This window comes from Phaseolus vulgaris, chromosome 4 (assembly GCF_051622355.1).
Source record: "Phaseolus vulgaris cultivar YP4 chromosome 4, ASM5162235v1, whole genome shotgun sequence".
NCBI classification, from domain to species: domain Eukaryota; kingdom Viridiplantae; phylum Streptophyta; class Magnoliopsida; order Fabales; family Fabaceae; genus Phaseolus; species Phaseolus vulgaris.
In genome coordinates, this window is record NC_143501.1 from 22166966 (window position 1) to 22178351 (window position 11386).

The 11386-nt window shown below is 35.3% G+C and overlaps 1 pseudogene; it reads left to right on the top strand.

Moving 5' to 3' along the window:
• Positions 1-1078: 1078 nt before the first annotated feature.
• LOC150027963 (uncharacterized) lies at positions 1079-10996 on the top strand (annotated as a pseudogene).
• Positions 10997-11386: the final 390 nt, after the last annotated feature.

The following is an 11386-nucleotide window of genomic DNA, read 5'->3' on the forward strand; positions in this document are numbered from 1 at the left end:
CAGAATTTATGTTATGTTTGCAAATTAGCTTTAAATGTTTTCTAACTGAATAGGCTCCTGCTTTAAATGTTTTTAACATCTTTTGGAGACTTTAAAAAGGTTGTTATACGCTCCTTAAATTAGAACAATTTTTAGACATTTGTGAAAGCGTGAAAACAAATTTGAGTTTTCAAGATTTGCATTCAAGCTTTTGGGTTTTCTTAAAGAAGTGGAATAGGATTGTGTAATCTTTTGATTTGATCTTCATCAGGTGTAATCCTTTCTGTATCTCTTGTATTTATGAATATTGGTGTCAAAGGAAGTGTGTGACTTAAGGTGTTCAAGGTCATTTCTTTGGTAGTGTGTTTGTAATCTGGATTTTGATTGCATAGTAGATACCCCGTGGTTTTTGGGGACTGGATGTAGCTCTTGGGATAAGAGTGAACCAGTATAAATTGCTTGTGTGCTTTTCTCTTGCCCTGAACTCATTTAAATTATGATTTTAAGTTGTTTTTAACTCTACTAATAAAAACAATCGGTTGAATCGCAAAAACTACCGGTTGATTTTCTGACAATCAACTTAACAAGTTTTTGATTGATTGCTATATGGATTTCTATATCTGTGATTGTGCATTGAACTTCATTATACCTTCAAAGTTTGCGAAAATATTTCATAAGCAATTCACCCCCTCTTGTTTAAGGCTATACATTCTAACAATTGGCATCAAGAGCTTGGTTCTTGAAAAATATTCAAGTTTGATCCTAAAAATATTTTTTTATGGCTGAAAAATTACCCTTTGGGGAGGGTGCTTCAATAAACATACCACCTTTGTTCTGTGGTTTGAATTACCAATTTTGGAAGGTACATATGAACATCTTTGTTGAATCTCTTGATAGAGGAATATGAGATGCAATTGAAAATGGGCCTTTTATTCCTAAGCTTGAAAAGGATGGTGTTTTTATTGAAAAGCCTTGGTCCTAATGGACTAATGCAGAAAACAAAAGAGCAAGGTTTGATTGCATTGCAAAAAATATTATCACCTATGCCTTAAATTATTATGAGTTTTTCAGGTTCTCTCAATGCGGATCTGCTTAGGAGATGTGGGATACTCTAGAAGTAACTCATGAAGGAACGAACGATGTAAAGAGGGCAAGGAAACATACTCTAATCCAAGAGTATGAGATGTTTAGAATGCTTAAAGGAGAATCGATTGCGGATGTGCAAAAGCGGTTCACTCATTTTTTCAATCATCTCACGAGTCTTGGAAAGGTCTTTGACAAAGAAGAGTTGAATATCAAGATTCTCAAATGTCTTGATAGATCTTGGAAACCTAAAGTCACGACTATCTCAGAATCAAAGGACTTGACATCTTTGACTACAACCTCCTTGTTTGGAAAGCTTAGGGAACATGAGTTGGAGATGAATAAACTCAATGTTCAAGAGAGTGAAGATAAACATGTGAGAAACATTGCCTTGAAACTGCCAAGCACAAGAACAACCAAGTTTTAAGTGATGAGAGTGAAAGAGAAACTTTTAGTTTGCTGCCCAAAAAGTTCAGCAAATTCTTGAAGAAGAACCGCAACAAAGAGTCCAACAAAGAAAGGTATGGCAACAAGAAAACTAGTGATTTTAATGCTAACAATAATACTTGTTATGGTTGTGGAGAACAGGGGCACATAAAGGCTGAATGCCCAAATAAAGAGAAGAAGTCAAGCAAGAAGGAAAAGAAAACAAAATCAAAAAGAGCCTACATTGCTTGGGATGAAAATGATGTCTCTTCATCAAACTCCTCATCAAGTGAAGATGAAGAAGCTAATCTGTGTTTGATGGTCAAGGAAGAGGATGATGCAAGTACTGTAAGTTCTTGTACTTCTCTAAATGCTGAAAATTATAGTCAACTTCTTCAAGCTTTTAAAGAAACACATGAGGAAGCTAACCGATTGACTCTCTTGAACAACTGGTTAAAAGGGTTGAATAACTGGCTTGAAAACAGAGTCAAGGCACTAGAAGAAGAGTTGGAGAATTCAAAAACTGATTTTGAAAATCCAGAAATGCTTTACAAGAACTCTTCTTGCAAGTGTGATTCACTTGTTTGTGAAAATTGTGAATCTCTTGAAAAGAAGGTTCACTACCTTGTGAAAACTGTGGATAGGCTTTCAAAGGGTAAATCCAACTTTGAGACTGTCTTGGCTTCTCAAAATTGTTTTTTTGGAAAAGTAGGTTTAGGGTTTAATCCACAGAGCAAGAAAAATGAGTTTTCAAAACCTTTCTCAAAACTTCCAGAAAAACAACCGATTGAAAAATCGAAACAACTGGTTGTTTCATGTTTTTATTTCATGAAGAGAGGCCACTCAGTTAGATTCTGCAATATTAGGAAATATTATGTTCCTAAAGCAGTAATGAGATGGATTCCCAAGAATTCTGAGGTTCCTCATGATAAAGTTAATGCCAAAGGACCCACATTTGTAAGGGGACCAAATCTTGTTGCTTGATTTCATGCTTTTGCAGGATTACTAAGAGATCAAAGAGTCTTGATTCACAAGATCAAGCTTATGAAGGGACTTTTTGGACTTCAAATTACTGTGTTGTACCAGCTTAGTCTTCTTGGAGGCTAAGAGAAGTTTTTTTATCATGGACAATGACTTATTGAAAGAACTTTTTTGTCAAAAGGATAAGACTTTCCTTGTTTTTATTTTCTTCTCTTGAATTTTTCTTTAATTCTGTAGTATGAAAAATATTGATTGATGTCTTTATCTTTCATCTATGTAATGTGTATGTCAAGCCTTCCTTTTTGATTCATCTTTGCCTGTCAATTCTGAATCTGTGAAATGCTTAAGTAGTTGTCACAAAAAAACAATCGATTGTTTTGACGTTGTTTCCCTCTAACACACTACATTAAATTGAATTAATTTTGTTATGCATTCTATCTATTGCGGATTCTTTCCTCAAGCAGTTATGGGTAAAAGTGCATTTATCATGGGTCTGATTTCATTCAGAAGGGTGTTACATTTGTCATAAATGGAATATATTCCATAATTTATTGGAAAATTAAGAACCTTTATGACTAGTCAAAGTCTTCATGTGCTTCCATGTGAAATCTTCCACTGAGTGACGTGCCACTGTGTAGTCTTGGACTAGATTCTCTTTCTTGAAGACTAAAACCTACTAAATGCCAATGATTGGAACTGTTTTCTATGAATATATAAACTCATATGCAGTTGTTTCTCTTCACAAAAACAACTCATTTCCACATATCTTGTTGGTTTTTAAATCTGCCAAAAGTCTCATTCTGTTTTCTGTTTTTTCTCTTTGTTTTCATGGAACCCACACCTCCTTCATCAAAGAGGATCAAAACAAGGGCTGTAAGAAGGGGAGGACGCATTGAGGCATGGTTCTCGGGTGAAGATGAAAAGATTGAGAAATATATTCATGAAACAAGTATGAAGGCAATAAACAACCCAAAGCTCATCTCTTTCAACTGGTTAAAGGAGCAGAAGCTAGCTGAGTTGAGAACTCTTCTCAAGGAACAGATGCTGAAATGATTCTTGGAGATGTCACGAAAAACATATCCTGATCTTGAAAGGGTATTTTATACCAACCTTCAATTTGTTGGAAATAACCTTGTTTCTCATGTAAAAGGAGTTGATATGGAGATTACACATGAAGTATGGACTGTCATCACTGGATTAAAGTATGCAGGGCTGTGAATTAACAAAGGGAACATTGGTGTGTTGGAGGAATTTAACAAAATTCAGTTTTACAGAAATTGTTTGAAGAATCCTCAAGCAAAAGTGAGAAATTTTTTGGTGGGAGGTCTAAAACTGAATGAAAGGCTAATTGCCTTAATTATGACATGGATGCTCACACCTAGGGGGAACAATCACTTTGTGCTTACTGAGGAGGATCTTGTCTACATGTATTGCGTTATGAACAAGATCAAGATCAATTGGATCCACATCACCAAGGAACACATGCAAAAATCAATGAGGTTAAATGACTATCATTATCCATATGTTATATTGATTTCTAAATTCTTGGATTATTTTGAAGTGGATCTTGAGGAAGAACCAACTGAAGTAGTGAAATCATCACTTGAAGTGAACAATGGTTCACTTAGTAAGATGGGTTTCACGAAAATTGATGGAAGATGGGTGAGCAAAGATGGTGACCAAGGTGGTTCCTCAAGTGGTGTGCAAGCTGGACAAGAAGAGGAAGAACATGATGTTGCTGAAGGTGTTGGAGTTGATGCTCAAGAAGATGAAACTGCTGCTGATATAGGTGCTGGAACAAGTATTGGAAATCAAGGAGATAAGATTTTCTCAATGTCTCCTTTTGAGAGGTTTATGGTAAATAGGATGGACAACTTTGATGAGAATCAAAGGAATCTTCATGAATTCTGTGCTATAAATTTTCAGAACTTTGGTGACAGATTCCAGAGCATGGATACACGTTTCCAGAACCTGGATGAATAGATTGAAGTTATTCAAAACCAACTTTTTAAGCTACAGTAAGAAAAGGAAGATTGAAACCAAGTTTAGTTATTGTTTATGCTTATTTTGCTTTAATTTTTTGACAATTTCTTTCTTAATTATGCTTTTATCCCTTTCTTCATTCTATTTGTGAAGACAAATAGGGGGAGAAGGTGTTGGTTTTTGTGTTGTGTATGCTTCAACTAAAAAACTCTGATTTAAAGTTTTAAAACTGTTTTTGCTGTTGCTATTACACTCACTAGTTTGGCATTGTTTTTGCTGTTGCTGTTACACTCACCAGTTTGGCACTGTTTTTGGCTGGTTTTTCTGCTCTTTTGGTAATGCAGAAAACTGGTTTGTGTGCCTTGGTAATCTGCTGGTATATATGCTATCTATTTGCATAGTTTCTGTTTTGCAGGTGCTGGTTCAGATTCAAACAGATAAACACAAGCAACTAGGGATTTGTCTTCATCAAATAGGGGGAGCTTGTTGATCAAGGATGATCTTGAAGTTTTGATGTCTCCAAATCCATGGTGTTTGATGGGAGGCTGAAGTTGTTGTTTGTGTGGGTGGGATCTGGGTAGATTAATGTGTAATCCACTATTTGTTTGAATCTAAAATAGTTTGGAATCAAAACCTTTTTTTAAAAAAGATTGTTTTATAAAGAAGTGGAAAAACAATTAGTTGTTTTATCGATTCAATTGGTTGTTTTACACTTAGTGGTTTTTGAAAAAGGTTTGAAGTTGTTTGACTTGGTTGACTTTGCTGCCAAACCAATTCAATCGGTTGTTTCGTGAATTCAACCGATTGTTTGTTGAAAATCCATAATGGAATTTATGTTATGTTTGCAAATCAGCTTTAAATGTTTTCTAACTGAATAGGCTCATGCTTTAAATGTTTTTAACATCTTTTGGCGTATTTAAAAAGGTTGTTATACGCTCATCAAATTAGAACAATTTTTAGACATTTTTGAAAGTGTGAAAAGGATTTGAGTTTTCAAGATTTGCATTCAAGCTTTTGGGTTTTCTCAAAGAAGTGGAATAGGATTACTGTAATCTTTTGATTTGATCTTCATCGGGTGTTATCCTTTTTGTATCTCTTGTATATCAAAGGGTGTTCTGATATCTGTGGTGTTTGTGTGCCAAAGGAAGTGTGTGACTTGAGGTGTTCAAGGTCACTTTTTTGGTGGTGTGTTTGTAATCTGGATTTTGATTGCATAGTAGATACCCAGTGGCTTCTGGGGACTGGATGTTGCTCTTGGGATAAGAGTGAAGCAATATAAATTGCTTGTGTGCTTTTCTCTTCCCTTGAACTCATTTAAATTCTGCTTTTAAGTTGTTTTTAACTTTGCTGATAAAAACAACTGGTTGAATCGCAAAAACAATCGGTTGATTTTCTGACAATCAACTTAAACAGTTTTTGATTGATTGCTTTCTAGATTTCTATATCTGTGATTCTACATTGAACTTCATTATACCTTCAAAGTTTGCGAAAATCTTTCATAAATAATTCACCCCCCTCTTGTTTATGGCCATATATTCTAACATCTAAGATCATTCTTCTAAAGCTTTGAGGAATGTTTTTTTCTTATCTTAATAGTAATTTGGCATAATATCTCCTCAACTTCCTTGTTCATATTTTGGATGGAAAGCTTTTTATAGACTCTAGAAGACGGTAGCCTGTAAAAGGTTGTTTATAATCGTTGAACAGTTTTTGAAGAATCCAAATTCTTTGTGTTTGATGGAAGGGTGGATGTGCTTGTTGTTGCTGAAGTGCTTTAGAATAGGATCTGGGGTAGATTATATTTGTAATCCACTCTTTGTTGAATCTAAAGCTTAAGTGTTTTCAAATCTTTTAAGATTAAAGTGTTTTTCAAACTAAGTGAAAAACAACCTGTTATTTTGTCGAAACAATCGATTGTTTTATACTCAGGTGTTTTTGAAAAAGTTTGAAAACTGTTTTGCATGGTTGACTTGCTGTCAAACCCAAACAACCGATTGATTCGCTATTTCAACCGATTGTTTGTTTGGAATCCTAACAGAAAACAGTTTTGTTTGTTAAAAGAGCTTTAATTGATTTCATAATTGAATACGCTCCTGCTTTAAATGCTTTGACCAAGATTTGAATACTATAAATAGTTTTTTAATATTTTATAACAAACAACAAGAAAGAAAAACATATTTGAGTTTTTCAAAGAGTTTTGAAGCATTTTGAGTTTCACCTTGAGCTTGGGTTATTCAAGAGAGAAGTGGAATAGGATTACTCTGTATTGATTTCAGTTGATTTTGTAACAGTGTAATTTGTTTTGTGATTTGTGTTCATTCTGGTCTTGTAAAGCCAAGAAGGGTTGTGTGCTATTGGGGTTGTCAAGATCAACATTCTTGGTGGTGTATGTGCTGAGCCAAAGGAAGTGTGTGTCTTGAGGGGATCAAGGTCACTTCTTTGGTGGTGTGTGTATGTAATCTGGATTTGATTACCTAGTGGATTCCCCAGTGGTTTCTGGGAAACTGGATGTAGCTCTTGGGTTAAGAGTGAACCAGTATAAACTGTTTGTACATTTCTCTCTTCCTTAAACTCTTTAATTTCAGTTGTTGTTATATTACTGGTATAAACAACCGATTGTTTCTGCGAAACAAACGATTATTTTTCTGTTGCTTTTCTGTTTTGAGCTTTGTTCTTGGCAAACTGAATTTCTAAATCTGGTTTCTTGCTAAGAATTTCATTCTATCTTAAAAAGTTTGCGAAAACCCCCTTTAAACCATTCACCCCCCTCTAGTTTAAAGTTATACATTCTAACAATTGGGATCAAGAGCTTGGTACTCGAAAAATACTCAAGTTTGATCCTAATTTTTTTTTCAATGGCTGAAAAACTACCTTTTGGAGAGGGTGCATCAATCAACAGACCACCTCTTTTCTGTGGTTTGAATTACCAATTCTGGAAAGTTAGGATGAAAATCTTTGTTTTGACAAGGGAATTTTGGATGCAATTGAAAATGGTCCTTTTATTCCAAAATGTGAAAAAGATGGATCTTTCATTGAAAAACCTTGGTCTCAATGGACTGATTCTAAAAACAAGAAGGCCAAATTTGATTGTATTGCTAAGAACATCATAACATTTGCCTTGAATTCGGATGAATTTTTCAGGATTTCTCAATGCTCTTTGGCTAAGGAGATGTGGGACACTTTGGAGGTGACTCATGAAGGAACCAATGATGTGAAGAGAGTCAGAAAACATACTCTAATTCAGGAATATGAAATGTTTAGAATGCTTAAAGGTGAGCCAATCGCTGAAGTACAAAAAAGGTTCACCCACATCATCAACCACCTTATGAGCCTTGGGAAAACCTTTGATAAAGAAGAGCTAAATATCAAGATCCTCAAGTGTCTTGATAGATCATGGCAACCAAAGGTGACGACAATTTCTGAGTCAAAAGATTTGACATCCTTGACAACGGCTTCTTTATTTGGTAAGCTTAGAGAACATGAGTTAGAAATGAATAGACTCACTGTTCAAGAGAGTGAAAACAAGCATGTGAGAAGCATTGCCTTGAAAGCTACCAAGCACAAAAGCAAGCAAGAATCAAGTGATGAAAGTGAAGAAGAAAACCTTAATTTGCTGTCCAAGAAGTTTAGTAGATTTTTGAAGAGAAATCGCAACAAAGAAGCCAACAAAGAAAGGTATGGCAATAAGAAAACCAGTGATTTCAATTCTAACAACTATACTTGCTTTGGTTGTGGTGAACAAGGGCACATTAAAGCAATTGCCCAAACAAAGAAAGCAATGAAAAGAAATCAAGCCACAGGGAGAAAAAGGGAAAGTCAAGAAGAGCATGCATAGCTTGGGATGAGAATGAAGTCTCCTCATCAAGCTCATCATCAAGTGAAGAAGAAAAAGCAAACATATGCTTGATTGCAGAAGAAGATGATGAGTCATGTAGCTCAAGTGATATAAGTTCATGTACTTCTCTAAATGCTGAAAATTATAATAAATTGCTTGAAGCTTTTCAAGAAACACATGAAGAAGCTAACCGATTGGTTCTCTCAAACAACTGTTTGAAAGGGCTTAACAACTGGCTTGAAAAAAGGGTTAAGACACTTGAAGAAGAGCTGAAAAAGTAAAAATTTGATTTTGAAAATCTGGAAAATCATTGCAAAAGCTCTTCCCATATGTGTGACTCTCTAGTTTGTGAAAATTGTGAAAATCTTGAAAAGAAAGTACATTATCTTGTTAGTATTGTGGATAAGCTTTCAAAAGGAAAATCCAACTTTGAGAATGTCTTGGCATCTCAAAATTGTGTGTTTGGAAGAGCTGGATTAGGTTTTAATCCACAAAACAAGCAAGATAATTTTTCAAAGAATTTTTCAAAACTGCCAGTAAAACAACCGATTGTTAAGTCGAAACAACCGGTTGTTACATGCTTTTATTGCATGAAGAGAGGCCATTCTGTCAAATTTTGCAAAATAAGGAAATATTTTGTTCCCAAAGGTTTTATGAAATGGATTCCCAAAGGTTGTGAGATTTTAAATGATACAAATAAATCAAATGGACCCACATTTGTAAGGGGATCAAACCTTGTTGCTTGAATTCATGTTTATGCAGGGAATCTAGAAGAAAATGAGGCTCTGATTCATCTGATCAGGTTCTTGGAAGGAAAAGATTAACATTGGAACTGAATCAATGTTATGTACCAGTCCAAGTCTTTTCAAAAGTCAAAAGAAGCTTCTTGATCACAAACAAATGACTCATTGAAGGGACCTCATAAAAGGATAAGACCTTCCTTAACTCTGCCTTTGATTTGTTAATTACTATTTCATGCTTAAAAACTCTTTCTCTGAATAATTACATCTGTTTTTGAATCCTTCTCAGTCAATATTTGAAAAATCTCAATTTGTCTTCTAGCTGCAGAAAAACAACCGATTGTTTCCTCTCTGGCAGCACTGTGAAAGAATGGATTTAATTTCTTTTTGCATTTTGTCTGTTGTAGATCCAATTATGAAAAGATTCGGAGTCAATAAAGCTGTATTGAAAGCCTGATTATGTTCTGGAGGAAGTTACAACATGTCATAAAGGAATATATTCCATAATCTTGAAAATTCAAGAGCCTTTATGACTAGTCAAAGATCACATGTGATGACCATGTGGTTTTCTGTTTTTTCTAACATTTTCTGTGCAGGTCTTGGTCAAGTCTTTTCTCTTTGAAGACTAAAACCCACTCACATCAATTGATTGCAGTAAGGTTCAACTTTTCTATAAATTCTGGTGCAGTTGTTCTCTCTCACAAGAACAATCAATTGAGTCATCTCTTGCTCTCTTTGTGTGAGACCCTTTGCCTCTTTTTCTGCTATCATGGAGTCCACTCCTCCTACATCAAAGAGGATCAAAACAAGAGTTGTGAGGTCTGGAGGGAGACTTGAGGGCTGGTTTTCAGGGGATAATGAGCTCATTGAGAGATATCGTTTTGAAACAAGCACAAAAGTGATCAACAACCCCAAAGTTGTTTCCTTTGATTGGCTGAAAAGTCAAAAGCTTGACAATGTGAGAAAGCTTCTAAAAGATCAGTTGCTGAGAAGATTCTTGGAGATGAAGGGAAACATATACCCTGATTTAATTCAGGTATTCTACACCAACCTTAAGTTTGAAGGAAACAACCTTGTTTGTCATGTGAAAGGTGTAGACATGGAGATTACCCATGATGTGTGGGCTGCAGTAACGGGTTTAAAATATGTTGGTCTAAGGATTAACAAGGGAAATCTTGGAGTAGTGGAGGATTTCAATAAAGTCCAATACTACATGAGTTGCTTGAAGAATCAACAAGCCCAAGTGAGAACTTGTTCTGTTGGAGGCTTGAAGTTGGATGAAAGGGTGCTTGCTCTTATTGTTACTTGGATTCTAACTCCAAGGGGGAGCAACCATTCTGTCTTAATAGAAGAAGATCTTGTATACATCTACTGCATCATGAAGAAGATCAAGATCAACTGGATTCATATCATCAAAGAGCATATGCAAAAACCCATGAGGTTAAGTGACTACCACTATCCCTATGTTGTTTTAATCTCTAAATTCTTGCTCTATTTTGAAGTGAATATTGAAGATGAGACCTCTAAGTTGGTTAAATCAACACACGAAATGAATAATGGCTCTCTAAGCAAGATGAGATTCACCAAAATAAGTGGACGATGGGTGAGCAAAGATGCTGATCATGGTGGTTCATCAAGTGCTGCAGCTGCTAATTTTGATGAAGAAGATCAATCTGCTGATATGGATATTCACAATGAAGATCATCCTGCATCTACCTTTGAAGCTGGAACAAGTGCAAGACATCAAGGAGATGAGATGCCTTCTATGTCTTCTTTTGAAAGATACATGGTGAATAGGCTTGATGGCTTTGCCGAAAATCAAAGAAATTTCCATGATCTTTGTGTGACCAATTTCCAGAGCATTGACAACAGATTCAATAGCATGGATACTCGGTTTATGACCCTGGATGAACAAATTGAAGCTGTTCAGAACCAGATCTTTGAACTTCAGTATGGCAAAGATGATTGAAGGAAAAACAATCGGTTGAATGATCAAAACAACCGATTGTTTTTGCCCTGTCTCAAATTAAGTGCTTTTGCTTTTAAATTCTGTATAATCTGGAACAATTGCCTTTTTATCTCTTCTTATTGTCTATTTGTGAAGACAAATAGGGGGAGATTTTATGATGTGTTGTCTTTTATTCTGCAAGCTCTATGTTTTGTTTAAGTGAACTTCAATTCTGCTGCTTTGCTACTGATATGTTGGTATTTCTGGTGGTTTTTAGCTGCTCTTTTTGTTTTACTGCTCTAACCTTCTATCAGAGATATTGTGCTTTGCTTAAACTTTGTTTTGCAGGAACTGCTTCAGATTCAATCAAGTCCAACACAAGCAACCAGGGATTTGTCTTCATCAAATAGG